The sequence below is a fragment of the Protopterus annectens genome, chromosome 1.part0 (assembly GCF_019279795.1).
Source record: "Protopterus annectens isolate FY-2018-M chromosome 1.part0, PAN1.0, whole genome shotgun sequence".
NCBI lineage: Eukaryota > Metazoa > Chordata > Ceratodontiformes > Protopteridae > Protopterus > Protopterus annectens.
In genome coordinates this window covers 1,163,376,259-1,163,395,842 of record NC_056725.1, presented here as the reverse complement: position 1 = coordinate 1,163,395,842, position 19,584 = coordinate 1,163,376,259, and the positions used below count along the sequence as shown (strand labels likewise).

At 41.1% G+C, this 19,584-nt stretch overlaps 1 protein-coding gene across 3 annotated transcripts in view; it reads left to right on the top strand.

Moving 5' to 3' along the window:
• Positions 1–19,584, top strand: part of ARMC2 (armadillo repeat containing 2) — a 1,279,645-nt gene that overhangs the window by 466,983 nt on the left and 793,078 nt on the right. The window lies entirely within an intron of this gene.

The following is a 19,584-nucleotide window of genomic DNA, read 5'->3' as shown; positions in this document are numbered from 1 at the left end:
CTATCGGATCCATAACCCACAGGTTGTTGCAGACAATGATACACTACTCAGATGGAACGTTATGGTGAGTACATAACTTCTAATTTGCTTTGCTAGGGATGATCTGCACCTGTCCTCTATAAGCTTTCAAATATAGGCTAAAACTTTATCCACACCATTAGAGCCTTTTTAGGCAGTTCCAAAATTGACAAACCTTCCCTCATAGCAAAAATCAAGTCAACTGAACCTGAAAGTGCTACTGTTCAAGGCCACAAGCCTAAAAAACCTACATTGTCTCCAAGCCCTCCTCACCCTCAAGAATATAGACATTTATGTATTTACCAAGGGATAAAAGCAAAGCAGCAGGAAGTACCCCAGCAGTTCAAGGTTTCAATACCTTTTAGACCACAAGCTGCACAGATGGGGGCTAAAAGTTGAGGTGACTTGATATCAGTAACAAGCATACCTCTAGGTTTTTAAAAGGATAACATGCTGGAGTTTTTCCACATAGGTTCATAGGTAGGTACTAGCCTATCTGCCCAAGGACATTTATAAGCCTAGCCAGAGTGTGTCAGCTTTTGCCGCCCCATTGATTAATTAACCGAGCCTCTGTCAAGAAGAGCCAATGAAGTGATCCCAGGGGTGTATTTTCTGTTACCCCTCCACTCATTAAGGTTTCTCTTGAAGAGTGTTAGTGAGGGGCTCTGCCTAATGTAGTTAGGAATTTTGTTCCAAAGCATGAGGAGTCTCTGTGACAGAAATCTATTCCTCCAGCACATTGTATTTATTGTTGTGGTGAGGATTAGCTCACAAGAGCGAGTGGCTCGCAGTGACTTGGATTTCTTTAGGTGGAGCATGTCTATCAATTCTGAGTTGGACATGGCTTTGTATGTCGGGCAGAGATCACCTCTGAGTAAGCGATATGCCACTGAGTACAGCCGTAGCTTTTCCAGTCGGGCTGCATAGGACATATGTTTGAGGCCAGTAATCCTCTTGGTGAGGTGCTTTTGTGGTCTTTCCAGCTGTTGGAAGTGTCTTGTGAGGTACATGCCAAATGCAAATCACCATAGGTAAAATCCCATACCATACCCTAGCTAGTTATAGGTCACCCTCCATGTTGTAAGAAACCCATTTTGTATACTTAGACCTACTGGAGACACTTACTCTCCACCAGGATGCCCTACTTATAGAGGACGTTACCCCTCTGTTGACTGGGAATCCTACATGGCTTCACATCTGCAGGTGCAGAAATTCCTGGAGTTCGTAAATACAAACACCCTTGACCAGTTAGTATGTATGCCCACTAGAAGTTCCAGCATACTGGAAGAACACTGCACAACGTCCTCAGTGTTATGTTCTTGCTGGTAAGTTCCATCCCTAAAACTCTCTTTTTCAAACTCAAAATCAATTCAGTAAACCCAGTAACAGTTAGGAACTACTCAAAGGCAAACTACCTTTTATTAAGCAATAGTTTGTCAAAAATTCAATGCACCTCCAAACTCGGACAACACAGTAGCCTATACAGACGTGTTTATAGAAACCCAGTACAACCATGTCAGTGGCTACATAGAGCCTGCTGTACCTACCAGCGGTAAACCCAAAATTAACTTCAAAAACAAACTGGCCTGGTGGCATAAATTTAACAGGCTATACAGCAAAAGAAAAAATAATCATGGCTAAAATGAGGAAGTGTAACTTCTGTAAAGATAAGAACCCTCTCATCAAACTAAACAGGCATCTAAGGAGGCTAATTAAGTACAATAAAACCAATTTTGAGGTTAAGATAGCCTCCCAGGCAAAAGAAAACCATAAGGCCTGCTCCAGCTATGTCAGAAATCTGAAAGGCAGCACACAGCAGAGTGTTGAATTGGTGGTTAATAGTGCCATATTCACTGGCAATATAGCAAATCAGTTGGTTGAGAAAATCAGTTCCAACTTTGCCCACCCAGTCACATGCAGCCAGTCCCCCAAAATATACCTTCAAACTTAAGATGTCCAAGTATAAATAGAGAGCATGTCCTGTTTATGCTTGTTAAGGCCAAGAACACAGTCTCCATAGACCCTAATAATATCCCAGGATGCTTCCTGAATAGTGTAAAATATGACTTATCAGGGCCACTGGAGTCACTTTTTGACTATAATTTCCAAATAGGCTTTATGCCACAAGAATGGAGGACTACACTGGTCATCCTTATTTATAAGGATGAACCATCAACAGATCCCAGAAACTACAGATCCATTAGGCTGACTAGTCTTATTTGCAAAAAATGGAAAGAATTATGATGGAAATGATCAACAAAGACATTAGAGACCACCAGACACTGGATCCATCCCAGTTTAACTTTGTCAAAGGAAGGTGATTCCTACTGAACCTGGTAGACTTCTTTGAAAAAGTCACCACAGCAATGGATGAGGGTAAAATGGTGCATACTGCCTACCTAAATCTGGCTATGGATTTGATACATACCCCACTCAGGCATTGTTAAACTTACAGAATTTGGCTTAAACCCATATATAACATGCTGGATAGCCAGCTGGCTAAAATAATCCTTGTTTTCCTGCCTTTCTCGACTAGTTTAGACCAGTATACAGGCATTGCTGTATTCTGGGCTGTGGTGTAGTTCCTGTGTTGTCTATTACCTTACTTGGATAGAAGGAAGTTTCTTTGCTCACCAGTGGGAGTAGGGAGCCTTGAGCAGCCTACCTGTCCTTGGGGGAAGTGACCTCAGCACAAGAAGCTGTAGTAATTGGTTGTTTGGGACCATTCCTAGCTCTTTTGTAGTTCACTGCTTAAAATCCGCCTCTGGGCATTTTTTTCTGGCTATACTGCTCAGACAAGCTCCACGTGGGTTTACAGAGTGGTCCTAGCAGCAAGGAACTCGAAAAAGCGACTACCTTCTGGATTTAAGTATCTTTGCTTTTTTTCACTGGAAATAGCTTCTGTTGCTTACTTTGAACTAGCCCGAACTGTTTTTTTTACTGATTACTGCATTTATTTTAAAATCTGCACTTAGTTACATTTAGTCGAATTTAATCGAAAGTTTGCTTGTTTGTTTGTTTAATTTAACTGTGGAGGCTGCCCACTAAAGTGTGCTAGCCTGTGTAACTAATTTATCACTGTCTCTGCATTTTCTGTGTGTTTCTACAAAAAGCAAAAACAAAAAATAATCCTTGTTTTCCTGCCTTTCTCGACTAGTTTAGACCAGTATACAGGCATTGCTGTATTCTGGGCTGTGGTGTAGTTCCTGTGTTGTCCATTACCTTACTTGGATAGAAGGAAATTTCTTTGCTCACCAGTGGGAGTGGGGAGCCTTGAGCAGCCTACCTGTCCTTGGGGGAAGTGACCTCAGCACAAGAAGCTGTAGTAATTGGTTGTTTGGGACCATTCCTAGCTCTTTTGTAGTTCACTGCTTAAAATCCGCGTTTGCATGGCTTTGCACAGTCGTGCGCATAGCGCAGCGCCGGTTAAACTTTTTCTGGCTCTGCCAAGTCTGCTCTTCAATTTTTCCCTTAGAACTGTTCTACTTGCAATCTAAACAGCCTATACTCTATCTGAAAAGCTCAGCACTTGCTCCTAAAGCATTTTTTACACAGGTAAAGCACTCTTAAACAAAAGAAAGTACTTCATTCACCTAAATTCTGTTGAGTACCCATTTCTCTATAGGTCCTTTCTGACTCAGTTACACAGCAATCTTTTTCACTATTTCTAGCATGTCGAAGGGTCAGTTGCTGGCGTCCTCTCCTGTTCAGCTGGTGAATCTGGGAATCTTGAGGCAATGTTACAATTGCCTCATGTACACAGACAACCCTCTCCTCCTCCCAACAAATACAAATATATGCGAGATGCAACTATATAGCCAAACTGGAGGCTGAGCTCTCTCAATTCAGTACTGGCAAGACCAGTCAGGAGGAGAAGGTAACCACGCACACCACAAACCCAGTCTCACATAGAACTATCACAACTGCAAACCAAACACATAAACACACAAAAACATACTCGAGGCTGATTAAAAATCTACGAAAACAACAGAGGCCTCCAAAGCAGACACCCAAGCAACCACCACCTCAAGACATAGCACATGCAACACATAGTTCACAAAGTCAGTGTGCTAAACAGTCACAGCCCTTAAGGCCAAACAACATGCCAGACACACATGTAATAGGTGACTCCATAGTCAGACACACTGACGTCCCGCTCACCAGACTGAACAAGGAAAAGGTCACAGTAAGCTGCCTGTCGGGAGCTAGAATCCGCCACATAACACAAGCACTCAGGTCACTCCACAGCAAGTACAAATATAACTCAGTCATTGTACATGCCGGTGTGAATGACCTGAGACGTACCTACCTGGACTACATGAAAAGAGACATAGAGGAGCTCTCTGATTATGTAGCCCAGGCCGGTATGGCCCTGACCTTGAGCAGCATCTTACCCTCACCAAGAATGATGCCACAGTACAAAGACAAAATGATCAGTTTTAACAATTGGCTTAATTACTGGTGTCATTCTAAGGGGATCCAATGTCTGTCTGCTTGGGATGACATGCTTGACAAGCCACGCTGCCGCAAGGGATGGCTTGCACCTGTCACCCTGGGCTTCTGGATATTGGCCAAGGCTCTTGCCACCCCATAGTGCCTTTTTAGGCAAGGCTCAAATGACAAACCTACCTCCCTAGAAAACACAAGTGGAAAAAAACTCAGGGTAATGCTGCTCAATGCCAGAAGTCTAAACCTCAAGATGCAGCCCTCGAAGCCCTCCTCAGTATGGAGAACATCGATGTCTGTGCAGTGAATGAAACCTGGTTCAAGGCTCCTGAGAGCACCCCAGCACTATCAGGTTTTACCTCATATCATGCTTTCCGGCCCCAAAACTTGGACCAAACCACAAAAGGAGGGGGAGTATCCATTTTCATCAAAGATACCCACACCTCCAGGTTAGTGGCAACGCATGAAGCATCGGAGACTATCCAGGTGCAACTAACCATAGGCAAAACTGCCTTACAGGTTGTAGCATGCTACAGACCACCCTCTCAAACTCAGGAACCCCACACAGCCTTCCTGAAGACACTGGAGAGTATGAATGTCTCTCCAAATACCATCATTTTGGGAGACTTCAACTACCCAAACATAGACTGGGAACATTACTCAAGCCCCAACACCCTAGCCCAAAGGTTCCTAGAATTCATAAACTCAAATGCAATGGAACAACTAGTCACCATTCCCACAAGAGGAGACAATATACTAGACCTGATCATCACAAACATGGGGACAAAATGCTCCACACCGGAAGTATATCCCTCTTTGGTAAGATCAGACCATAAATTAATCTCACTGGAAATCCACATCCCGCCCCCACCCCCTGCACAAAAGACCACAGTGAAGAACTTCTCAAAAGCAAGCTTCACACTTCTTAAGACTGAAGTGGTATCCTTCAAGGCCTCTGGGCCAATGGAAACCACAACCCACACTGCTGAATCCTTTGCAAATGCCTTCTATGGGCACCTTCAAGAATGCATGGATAATGCAATCCCAAATAAAACCAAGACTCATTCCCCCAAAGGCAGGCACCCAGTCTGGTGGACCCCAGCCATAAACAAACTTTACAACAGGCGGAGGAAGCTACTACATGACAGAGCAAAATCCCTAAAAGGGAAGGCATCTCTGATCAGTACTAGCAAAAACTACGATCACTCATAAAATCATCCAAGGCCAACTTTGAGAGAAAAATCGCAAAAGACACAAAAGACAATCACAAGGCCTTCTTTAGCTATGTTAGAAACCTGGGTGGAAACTCCCAGATATGCTCAGAGTTAGTCCAAAATTACACAAAATACACTGAACCCACTGACATTGCCAACATTCTGGCAGACAGGTTCAGTGCAAATTTCTCCTCCCCCCCAAAAGGAGAAATAACTATCCCAGCAGAGTGTAGCCTCCCTAACATCTCAGATGCCCAGGTGAGAGCCGCCCTCTCTAAAGCTAAAAACACAGCATCAATGGGACCGGATGGTGTCCCGGTCTGTGTGCTACATGAACTCCAAGAGGAACTAAACCCACACATAAGGCTGCTGTTTAATCTTAGCCTTACTACAGGATACGTACCCAAAGAGTGGCGTATGGCAACAGTGGTCCCACTTCACAAAGGTGGTGCTTCTACAGACCCTGGAAATTACCACCCCATAAGCTTGACGAGCCTGGTCTGCAAAGCTATGGAGAGGATCATTATGGAACTCATAAACAAAGACATTGGGGACCTACAGACATTGGATCCTACCCAATTTGGCTTTGTCAAGGGCAGATCCTGCCTTTTGAACTTGGTCGACTTTTTTGAAACGGTCACTAAGGCCATTGATGAGGGTAAGGCAGTTCACACAGCCTACCTTGACCTTGCAAAAGCCTTTGACACAATACCCCACTCGGGCATCATAGACAAACTCACCAGCTTAAATGTAAACCCATATGTCACAAGATGGGTTGCAAACTGGCTCAAGGACAGAACCCACAGGGTCAGAGTTGCTGGAGCTATGTCAGACTCTAAGCCAGTCACAAGCGGTGTCCCACAGGGCTCAGTCCTGGGACCCCTCTTGTTCGGCATTTATTTTTCCGAGGTACAGGCAAACATAGGAGGATTGTGGCTGACAAAGTTCGCAGATGACTGCAAACTGGGCGCCATAATTGATACTCCAGTGGACACAAACATCCTTCAGAGAGGCCTCATAAAAACGGATAATTGATGCCAGAGCCATGGCCTTAAGCTGAACGCCAAAAAATGTATAGTCATACCCTTTGGGAAAAACAAGGTACCGACAAATTACCACATAGGTGGTATTCCATTAAGTACGGAAGAGGGAATCAGGAACCTAGGGACCCAGGTTGACAGTAACCTCTCATTTGACACTCACTTTGCCAAAGTGGTTAGGAAGACCTTCTATATTTCCCACCTTATCATGAAGGGTTTCACATCTAGATCAAGAGAGGTCATTGTGCCCCTGTACTCTTCTCTTATCAGGCCAATGATTGAGTACAATGCCCCATTTGGGATGTATCTCACCCGACACCTGCAGCAGTTGGAAAGACCCCAAAAGTTCCTCACCAAGAGGATAAAGGGTCTTAAACATATGTCATATGCTGCCCGACTGAAAAAACTCAAGCTCTATTCAGTCGCATACCGCCTACTCAGAGGTGATCTGTGCCTGACGTACAAGGCCATGTCCAATCCGGAATTAATGGACATGCTCCACCTCAGAAAATCCAAATCCATCAGAGCCACGAGAACAAGAGACTTAAACCTCAACACAGAAATAAATAGGACGTGCTGGAGGGACAGATTCATAACCCAAAGGCTCCCAACACTCTGGAACAGAATCCCAGTCCATGTTAGGCAGAGCCCCTCACTGACTCTATTCAAGAGAAATCTTGACGAATGGATGGGAGATCGTAGGTTTACCCCGGGGGTCATCTCTGTGTCACTACTAGACAGAGGCACAGTAAACTAAAACCCTAAAAGGGCGTAGTATTCTCATCCTAAGGGGTGGTGAAAGCCACACACACTCTGGCTAGGCTTATAAATGCCCTAGGGCAGATAGCCTAGTACGAACCTATGAACCTATGATAGAGCCCAGCAAGTTAGGATCAGTGAAACTACCTCCACAGAGTCTGCTCACCAGAGGTGTTTGTCAGGGTTACATGCTGGACCTACTCCTCTTTGCCATCTACTTCTCGGACATCAAAGCTAGTGTCAAAGGACTCTAGCTGACCAAGTTTGCAGATGATTACAAATTGGGTGCAGTCACAGAATCCCTCCGAGATGCAAACATCCTACAGGAAGGTCGAACAAATGACTGGTGCAAAGTCATGGTTTCAAATTCATTGCCAAGAAATGCATTATAGTACCGTTTGGGAAATCCGCCCCCTGGGAAACTACATCCTCGATAAAACACCCCTAAGACTTGACTCGTTGTCAGGGATCTAAGAACTCCTGTAGATGGTAACCTAGCCTACGACCAGCATATGTCCAAGGTATTAGGAAAATCCTTCTATGTTGCTCAATCTGTAAGTAAAGACATGGCATCTTGGTCCAGGGAAGCCATCATACCACCGTACTTCACCCTGTTCATATCAATCATAGAGTATAATGCCCTTTTCAGTATGTACCTGAGCAGACACATGCAGCAACTGAAACATCCGCAAAGGTTCCTTACAAAAAGAAAACGGAGCATAAACACAATGTTTTTATACTCAGTCTCTTGCAGACTACTGAGAGACCATGTTTGCTTGGCTTACAAGGCATTATTTATTTGTTTATTGGCATTTGTTTACTGGGATAGCCCACTGGGCCAAATAGAGCCCATTTTCAGTGGAGGCCTGGGGAGAAAAGGTCCATAAGAAGCACAATTAGAATATAAATTAGTACACAAATACAATTAGAATCTAAATCAGTAAACAAATGCAATTATAATATAAATCGGTACAAAGGATACACTCATTTTCAAAGTAAAACATTTTGAAGTTAAAGAGGGAACAAGATAAACTTAATACAAAGAAAACTGAAGTAGCGTTAACAAGTAGAATAGTATACTATATCAGATGCTTGGCAAACATAATTAAAATTGATATTATATTAAATGCATCGTAGTCATGTTAAAGTGGAGGCTGTAAGCTTAAATCTATTAGGGAGTTTTTGCACACAAGTTACAGGAGTAATACGCTATAAGAGGACAAATTGAGGTGTAAGACTAGGAATGTAAGGATGAGAGAGAGAAAGTACAACAGATCTAGGACTGGGGAAAAGGTTGCTTAATAGAAAAGGGTGGAGTGAGGAAGTATAGTAGGAGTGAACGTACAGTGAATGATCTAGGACCCTGCTCTGATGAATCTTTTCCACATCTGCAAAACAAACAGCATCAGAACTACTAAATCCAAATATCTAAATTTTGCTCGTGATGTAAATAGGACGTGTTGGAAAGACAGATATGTATCCCAGATAATTTCCATTCTTCAGAATAGGCTCCCCTCCATGTGAAACAAAGTTCTTCCCTTACTCTATTTCAGCATACGTTGGACGTTTGAATGGGAAATCCACCCCTGATCTGTTGCCTGTGTCACTGATGGACAGATGCAACCAGTAAATTATCATGTCATAATGAAAAATCACCCCGTATACAAATGTCTAAAACATAAAAATTTGGGGTTACATTTGGGTTGCACAGCTAGGCTTATTTATTTATTTATTTATTTATTTCAGTTTGATTATAAAAGCCTTAGTAGACGTTAGCCGAGTATACACCTATAAACTTTTATGTACAGTGAGGTACGAGAACCATTTGCCATCCCTCCTGTCTTTGAAGTTTTGCAAGATGCCTTTGTCTCTGCTTCTGTGAAACCTGAAACCCAACTTCCTGCCCTAAAAAAAAATGTTTGTATAAGAACCCCCTGTCTGGCCCTGCTGTCAATTCCCTGGAATCTGGTACTCCTACTAAGGTCCCTCCTGCTATCAGTTCCCAGTAGCATGGCTAGGGAGGAGTGAGAGGTGAAAAGGATTGGGTGTTTGTGATTAGCCAATTCTGATTGCTGTTTACAGTATACCAGCTTTTAAAAGCCAGTATTGCATTTGCGGTCAAACCTGATTGCTGTAGTGTGTTTTGTCTAAACTGTAGCAACTACATTATAGCTAGCAGTTTACTACAGTTTAAAAGCGAAAAAAGAGTTTTTTTCTTTCTTTTCTTTTCTGTTAGTAAAATCAGAATGCTGTAGCACTCCATGTGTCGTATAACTGTAGCAATTGCTTGCTACTATAGCAAAGCGGTTGTCTACAGTGTAAAAGTGCAAGAAAAATCTTTTTAAAGTAAAATGTTAACACTGTAGTAAGAAGCAAACATTTTTTTTTACTTATTTGTTTTTTAAACTGAAATGTGAGGATGGGAAGTCTGGGGCAGGTTGCAGAGATGGGACCTGACTGGCTCCTCCATTTCAGTAGCCTGTTTTTTTTTTTTTTTTTTTTTTCTTTTCCATTGAAGAGCTGAGTCTTAAAGGAGGATGTGTATATGTGTATATATATATATATATATATATATATATATATATATATATATATATATATGTGTGTGTGTGTGTGTGTGTGTATACATGGCTACCCTGCCATTATAAAGAGTGGATCTTTTTTTTTTTTGTCTTCGGCATGTACCTGGTCAGCTTGTTGGTGTGAAATTGGAAATTGTGAGACAGGAGGGTTAGGGATAGGATGCAGAGACAGGAGCTGATTGGCTCTGTCACAATGTATTTCTTGTCCTTACTGGGTATCTTGGTAAACATTTACCTGGAATGCCTATCTCTGAAATTAAGGCTTCTGCTTTTTCTTTACTGAATTCTGCTTCCCAGGTAGCTAACTATTCTATTAAATTCAGCTGTGATGCAACTGATGCTTCCTCTACAGCAGCTGATACTGGTTTTGTTTTGTGGAAATGTTCATTGTTTAGGCTCCAGTGTCTTCCTGAGGATGTTAAATCTAAAATTTTGGATCACTCTCAGTACACACTTTTTTTATCATGTTGCTGCTGAAGTTTTAAAAAATCTTCAGGAAAGAGGCAAAATTATGCAAGACTTTTACGTGATCTTTCTGTTGTTCCCATGTTTCAAATAAATTATCGTTCTAAAACTGGTCCTTTTTTGTCAAAAAGAACAAAAGACCCCCAAAAGATAGAATATGTTCAAAAAAGAGATCTCAAGACAAGCCCAAACAGGAATTCAAGGGGTCTAACCCCCGCCCTTCTCCTGACAAACCATCCCCCTTGTGACTATCCACTTCTGCCTCCTTTCCTCCCTCCCCACCTTGGTCTCCCCATAGCATCTCTATTAAGGAAGTTTTCCCTGTCCTTTGTAGTTTGGAACCAATCACTAAAGACAATCTGGTTCTTTCAGTAATTCATAGTAGTTATGGGAAATCATGGCTTTTTTCACTACACAGATCAGGCTATGTTCATCATACTGATCACTGCTGCAGTAGCTTTAGCCATATAGGTTGTATCCCCCAAGGATATCTGGGCATCTTCCATGCACCCAAACCATTAGTCAGCTTGAGTTGAGTTGACTAAAAAGACAGGTTTAAGCACCAAGCCCTTCAGAGCTTTTCTGCAGCTGAAGAGTACACTCCTCTAAGGCTTTTGAGGATAAACAGTTAGCTTGTAGTGATCCTTTGTGAAGCAGATATGTTGCCTTTGGGGAAAAAAAACTTTCACTTTAAAATCTTGATTGTTTTACTACACTTTCGTGTTCATGAAAGTTATAGGAGTTTGAATTTTAATGGACTGTCACTAGACCGTATTGTACTTTTAATTGAGAGTGTTCTTCCTGTCAGTTTAAAAGTTGTTTTAATTATTTAAAAAATAGTTTTTCTGTGGAGAAGTTGTGTATTTTACTTTTTGGGTCTGGTAAGGTATTTTGAACTGCAACTTTTAAAGACTTTACATTTTTACTCGCTTTTCCTGCTTTTTTCCTTGGGAAAAAGGCAACATTTCTTTGCTTGACCATGGAAAAAACTGTCAGTTCCACAGTCAGTCCTTCTAGCCACAAAAAGATAAAGCTAAGTAAGCAGCCTTTGCCACCACGACAGGCTAGAAATTTGCTTTAGCCACAGGTGGGTGTATCTGCTGTGGCCGTTAGTTGTACTTCAGACCACTCATCTTGTACTTAGGATCCTTCTGGTGTAGCAGCTACAGCTACCACCATGTCTTGTGTGTCTGTTGGGGTCCTGTCAGTGGGCAAGGGAGAACCACTGTTGTTGGTCCTTAGGGAGAGAACAGGAAAGGCTTGTCTGTTGTGTCCATCCCTGGAGCAGCTGCTGCTGGCATTAATAACACATTTGGCCCCAGTTTTCCTGTGACAAAGAAGTAGGAAACTAAACATATATCTCTTCTTCTTCAGATTTTTCTGAGCAGGAGTAATGGACAGGATTTGGCTCATGGTTTAATTCAGCCTTTGTATTAAATCTGTCCTGGTAAAAGAAAGAGATACCTCTTTTCCTGATGAAATTCTGAATCTGAATAGGAAGTTGAAGGAGGAGTGCTCAGTTTCTGATTCCCCCTTCATGGGTTTGTCTTTCTCTGAAATTATTCCCAGAATGTCCCAGTGTTTTCAGTGGAAGAACATTCAGGTTTTTCAGTCCCTCTGAAATATACTATTGGCTGTTGCAGAAGGATTTTGTACTACCCTTCACCTATTCCTCCACTTCTGTCAGCTTTGCATGGTGTGTGTGCTGCTGCCTGTAATTTTCCTGAGAGCTAGCCAGCTGCCCCTAAAAAGGCAGATAGGATGAATAAAGTTTCTCAGTCTTTTACATTTTTATATATTCTTTCCAAATCTGACCCAGCAGCTATAGCTTTAGGTAATCCTGCTGCTTTTAAACATTTAGATCTGATGTCCTTTTGATTCTTCTTTAACGTGTGTACTAGATCTGACCTCAGATCCAACTCACCCGCATACACTAGACTTTCGGATTTAAATCTCAACTCCTCCCTCTACCCATAATGCCCCAGTTAGCTAACAATACATCTGATTTCATTTGCCACCATCTCGCACAGACACTGATCCTTCTCTGAGAACTATTTCAGATAATTTTTTTGCAGTTTTTACAGTTTTGTGAGTAATTGCTTCCCTTTATCTCCTGTCTTTTATATTCCTTTTATCTCCTTCCTCTCCTTTTTTTTTATGTTAGAGTTTTCTCCTGATCACTCCATTTATAACTTTTCTCTACCATTTGGTAGTTTTTAATATTCCATAGCTGGTGCCTTTCTTTTCTTCCTTTAACTTTCTACCCTTTACAGGGTATTCTTCTACCATTGTTAATAGTTTGCTTTCTGTAAAATAAAATAAAAAAAAAAAAAAATTCTCCCTGGAGACTATAGTGTGTGCTGTGTCTTTAAGAAGCATAGCAATGACTGAATGTGCATATATAAATAGCAAGCACGTGCTGTACTCAGTGCCATTTTGAGAGTGCAGCCAGAGAGTGAGCATGTATGAATGTAATAGCTAGTGTATATAAGTTTACCTACGTTAAAGTTAATAAGCTTCAGTTGTGATGTGTTTGTACATAATAAAGCTGCTTGAACAGAACCCACAAAGTCTCCTCCATTACAGCCTGACTAGACAAGTGACATTGTGTCAGAACCGGGATTCCAGAGATTGATATTCATATCCACGAGGTGTAGAGATAACAGTGAAGGTAAACTGAGAAATGAGCACGAAAAAAGGGCCAGAAAAGAACCAAAGGTAATGAAAACTTGCACAAACAGTTTATTTTATAAAAAAAAAAGATAAAATGGAGCATTACAAGGTCACAAACTGCATTATTAAACAAGTGAGAGACACAAAAGGTTTATTGATTAAGCAAAATGTTTAAAATTAAGGTATTTGATAAAGCGATTATCAGAAAAGCACATAAGGGGTTTGGAATTAACTCGGAATTGCAAAACGAGCATGTTTAAAGTAAAACAAGCATGTCTGAAGCAAAACAGGCATGTTTAGAGTAAAATGAGCACAAGAAAAGTTCATTGGACATGAAAAGAGATTAAACGAGCAAAATTAATATAATAAGGGCAAAAAGGGCACATTTAAGCATAAATAAAGCAAGGCGACTGCATGTTTTTGGCAAAGTGCTGTGCTTTGACATAACTACTACTTTATATTGTATCAATGGCATAACTTAGAGTTATTCGAAGCATCTCAAAGTGTGTAAAAGTGCTTACAGTGTGTGCTTATTACTGTGCATGTATTCCGAAGAGTTTGTGTGCAAAGTGCAACTATCTCATGAACTACAGTCAAATTACAGTCATTTCGAAAAGTTTCTTGTGATGGGTATGTTTATTTGCAAAGTGCCACCATTACAGAGTTTTTCTTGCACTGTAAAAATTATCTAGCAAAATACCGCCATTTTGAGGAAGTTTCAGTGTGCCATGTACTGTTTATTCACAAAGTACAGTTACTTTGAAATGCTTCTTACACTGACAAGAGGTGACTTTTGCAGTATAGTAATTTCAAGAGTATTACAGTTCCCGAGAGACTTATTTTGCAAAGTTCAGTTATTCAGACACTTGTTGTGCTATTAGGCAAAGTTACTACTGGCATAAATTTCTGGAATATGTATATGTATGTGTGTGTGTTTGTGCATATTTCAAAACCCTTCAGTGATATGTGTTATTCATGGCAGGTAGAATTTGAAAGCCCTTGCCACTTGTATTTGATCAGGATATTGCAGAGAGTTGGAGAATATTTGAGCAAGAGCACAATATTTTTATACAAGTAGCTTATTCTGACAAAGATGCACACACCAGGGCATTCATTTTGTTAAACCTAGCTGGGTCAGAGGCCATTGAAAGAGAGCACTCCTTTGTGTATGCACCACCAGTATATGAGGGAGAAGGTGAAAATCATATTGTTGTACAGGCTGAATTATGGGAAGACCCTGAGTGTTTGAAGCGCAAATTCAGGAAAATGTGCAACCCCCAGATAAATATTACATTATAGTGAGGCATTTGTTTTATACAAGAGATCAGAAATCGGGGGATACTTTTGCAGCTTATATTACTGACCTGAGAAACAAAGCTAAAATCTGTTGGGTTGGTGACTTAAAAGATGCATTGATAAAAGGACAGGCTTGTGTGTGGTATTAATAGTGCTGCTGTGAGAAAGATTTTTCTTTGTGGCAGTGATTTAACATTGAGTAAAACTATTGAGATTTGTCAAATTCATGACGTTACAGAAAGACGCACAAGTATGCTTGCAAATGGTAAGAGCATGGTTTCAGCAGGCTCCAGACCAAATTTAGACAGCATGCAACATGTGGCAAACAAAAGCAGGCCTAAGCACATGGCAGCCGCAGCCTCTGCTGGTTCATGAGGGAAACCACGTAGTTTTCCAGCAAGTTCTAAGAAAGGAGCATGCTCAGTGCAGTATAAGCATGAGTCAGCAGAACCCAAATCCAGCTTTATTGTTAACTGTTGCAATTGTGGTGCCCATCATGAGTCTAAAGGAGAGGAATGCTTAGCGTTTGGCTGGCAATGCCACAAGTGTGAAAAAAATGGAACCATTTTCAAAAGTTTTGCAAATCAAATAAACCCCACACAGTTATAAAGAAGGGTCACTCAAAAAAGTAAATTAATCAACTGGAGTTGCAGTCTACTTTCTACGTAGATGGTGTATCAGTAATTGGTGAAATGGTTGATGCAGTGAATTTGTTGGCGAAGAACATAGTGTTTTGTACTGTCCGGATCAACGGTATAAATGCACTGAGCTCATAGTAGACACTTTTTCAAAGTGTAATGTTATATCAGCAGACACATTTGCTAAGGTGAGATCTAAAGAACAACTTGATGTGGCTAGTAGTGAGAAAATTGTTGCTTATGGAGATGAAGAAATTCAAACCGAAGGCTGAGTAGTGCTTTCATATTATTTGGCTAGGAACTGCTACAGCTTGTTATTCTGTGTATTCTGAAGACCTGTACAGTCATTACTGGGTCTCCAAGACAGTTTGAAAATGAATCTGCTTTCTTTTACCAAAGGAGCTCATCATATAAGCGCATATCCTAGTTCCAATTTTTCTATAGCCATTTACTCAAGAGTATGCTGATGCTTTCGATGACAGGTTGGGCAAACTTCCAGTTGTGTATTCTATGAAGTTAGACCCAGAGGTCACTCCCAATAGTCAGACCAGAAAGAAAAGTTCCAAAAGCTATACAAGATAGTCAAAGCCCAGCTATATAAAATGGTGCAGCAAGGTGTAATTTGTCCAGTTACAGAAGTGAGTGTCAGCCATGGTAGCAGCCCGCAAGAAAGGCTCAGACAAAATCAATATGTATTGATCCAAGAGATTGGAACAAAGCATTAAATATACCCCATCATCCAATGCTTACAGTCAAAGAAGTTGCAGCCCTAATACCGAATGCCACTGTTTTCTGTGTCTTGGATGCAAAAAGTTAATTTTGTCAAGTGATGCTTGATCGCAAATCTTCATTACTGACCATTTTTGGTACCCCGTTTGACAGATATAGATGACTGAGGATGCCATTTGGAATAAATTCTGCAAGTGAAGTCTTCAGCATGCAATAGAGCAAATTTTTTCAGGTTATCCTTGTGCCATAATAGTAGATGATTTATTGGCTGGAGGCAGTGGTGAAGCAGAGCATGACAGAAACCTTAAGAGAATTCTAGACAAAGCACATGAGCACGTGAAGTAAACTTAAAGCTCAATCCTTTAAAGTGCAAATGCAGACTACCAGAAGTTACATATGTAGGTCATTTATTTACCAGTACTGGCTTGAGACCAGACCCGTCCAAGCAAGCAGCTATTCTTGAGATGTCAGCACCAGATAATGTTCAAGCTCTACAGTGTTTTCTTGGCATGGTTAACTATTTAGCCAAGTTTGTACTAGACTTCAGTGAGTTGGCAGCACCTTTAAGAGAACTAACCCACAAAAATGTTACATGGTCTTGGTTGAAACAGCAGCAGAAGGCATTTGAAAGACCTTAAGCAGAAAATTGCCTCCCCCATCTACATTAAGATGCTATGATGTCAACAAACCAGTCACTCTTTCCTGCAATGCTTCAAAATTTAGTCTTGGCACAGTTATTCTTCAAAAAGGCAGACCAGTAGCCTATGCATCTAGAACACTTACCCAAACTGAGATGCAGTTTGCTCAAATTGAGAAAAAACTTTTGGCAATAGTATTTGCATGTTCAAAGTTTTATGATTATATCTATGGTCGAGCTATTCAGATTGAAACCGATCACCAACCTCTAGTTACTATTCTAAAGAAGCCTATGCATTCAGCTCCAGCAAGATTACAAAGAATGATGCTTAAATTACAAAAGTACAGCTTCAAAATGGTCTGTACAAAAGACAGACTTCTTTATCTGGCTGATACCTTATCCAGATCATCCAGAAATATAACGGAACAGCTTGACACAGAAAATGTTCACTTTGATGTAATGGCAGTGCGTAATTTTTCTACCACGAGACTTGATGAGCTGAGAGATCATACAAAGACTGATCCCATTTTGCAAAAGCTTAACCACTGCATTAGTGTTTGGATGGCCATCAAAGCAATCTAGTGTACCACCTGAAGTGCAAACCTACTTTCCTTACAGAGATGAGATGTTAATGGAAGATGGCATTATTTTCAAAGGTCATAAAATTGTTGTTCCTGCTTCGTTACAACATGAATATATCCAGATTTTGCATCGTGGTCACTCAGGTTCTGAATCTACTAAAAGAAGGGCAACAGAACTAGTATTTCGGCCTTCACTAGTGAAATACATTGATGAAATACTTTCTTCTTGTTCAGTTTGCAACATACTTGTCATCGTCATCTTTATGGCCCTTAATCTCTCTCATACTAAACTGCATTTGCAAAGAGAACCACTTCAGCTAGGTGAAGTTCCTGAACTGCTTTGGTCAACAGAAGCCACTGATATATTCGAGTGGAGTGATCAGCGTTACTTAGTATTGGTAGACTTCAAACTGGTTTGAGATTGATTTGCTACCTAATCTAACATCCACTGCTGTTATCACCAAGTTGAAATGTCATTTCCGACATAGCACATCAAAACCAAGAAAATCTAAAGGTATTACTGCTCAATGCTAGGAGCCTAAACAATAAACTCCACTCCCTGGAAGCTCTCTTTACCCTAGAGAATGCTGATGCCTGTGCACTCTGAGACATGGTTTAAAGCTGCAGACAGCACACCAAAAGTGCACATTTATAATGCCTTCCACACATTTAGACCAGCTACTTCAGGTGGAGGTGTCTCTATTTACATCAGAAATAAATATACTTCAAGGCTGGTCAAAAAGGACAATGCACTTGAGCTGCTCCATGTTCAAATCACCATAGGTAAAATCCATTACCACTTCTTTGCAAGTTATAGGTCCCACTATATGACCCAGGAAACCCATACCATATATTTAAACTTATTAGAAACACTAACCATTCAACCCAATACCATATTCATGGGTGACTTTAATTACCCCACTATTAACTGGAAATCCTATACAACATCAGATGTACATGCACAGAGATTCCTGGATTTTGTAAACATAAACTCCCTGGAACAGATGGTCAATGCACCAACCAAGGGTACAGCCATACTGGATGTGGTCCTCACTAATATGGGAGAGTGCTGCACACCCCCTACTGTAATACCCTCCCTGGTAAGGTCAGACCACAGAATGGTCTCTTTTGAAGTAAAAATAAAACTGGACCCCCCAGCTAAACCGAGAATATTCAGGAACTACTCTAAGGCTAACCTCCTGCTATTAATTGAGAACCTGGCAAAATGTCAGGCCCCTATAAAACCACGAGAACACTTCTGTCTATGCAGAACTGTTCACAGAAACCCTGTACAAGCATGTTAATAGCTGCATAGAGGCAGCTGTACCTACTAGGAAGAAGTACAAAACTAACTCAAAAAAACAAGCCACCCTGGTGGAATCACACAATCAATTGAATGTATAACAGAAGGAAGAAAATCATGGCAAAAATTAGGAGGTGCAGCACCCAGTAGGATAAAAGCACTCTCATCAAATGAAACAAACAATTCAGAGGACAAATAGTCTGCCAAAGCCAAATTTGAGGTAAGTTTGGCCTCCCAGGCCAAGGACAGCCACAAAGCATTCTTTAGCTATGTCTGCAACCTCAAAGGCAGCACACAATTGTGTGCAGAGCTCATTGTAAATTGAGCCACCTATACTGAGCCAGAATATATAGTGAACCTCCTGGCTGATAAATTCAGCTCTGACTTTACTCCTCTCTCCCCCTCAACCTTTCCACAGGAAATATCATCAAATATAACTCCCCCTACTATCACTAGGGAACAGGTCCTTAATGCTCTCTCTAAGACCATGAACACTGCATCAGTGGGCTAAGACAATACCCCAGGATGTATTCTAAATAGCATGAAACATGACCTATCAGGGATTCTGGAATTGCTATTTAACTGTAGCCTCCAAACAGGCTTAGTGCCTCATGAATGAAAAAAGGCAACAGTCATCAGTCATACCTCTGCACAAAGGTGGGCCATGTACAGACCCTGGAAATTACAGACCTGTAAGTCTCACTAATCTTATATGTAAAACCATGGAAAGAATCATCTTGGAGATAATCAGCAGTGATGTAGTAAACCTCCAGATATTTGACCCAAACCAATACATTTGAGTTTCAAACTTCAAATCTTTCAGAAAATGTATAGTAAAATGACCCATGTTACTCTAGCAACTTTCTAAGTTTATAAGAACAATATTTAAAATATGTCCTTATTTTTGGGCCTTTGTCCCCCCATTTTGTCAGGATTGTCCAGATTTCTTGCACTAAGAGGTGGAGACGTATGTCCCCAGCTCTGACACCCACAGGGAAGTGCATCTGTTGCCTTGGAGTGGAGCACCTCAGCACTGACTGCTCCATTTGGGCTGCATTTAATTCAAGAGCACTTAGTAACGGATGTAATAAGTTGGTACTTAAGGGTATGCTGCTGCCCTATTCTTCTTCAGGGGCTCAAACCCATGGCAAATCTGTGAAAGCTACTTTGGAGATGAAGGAATCTCACAAAAGACTGCCACCC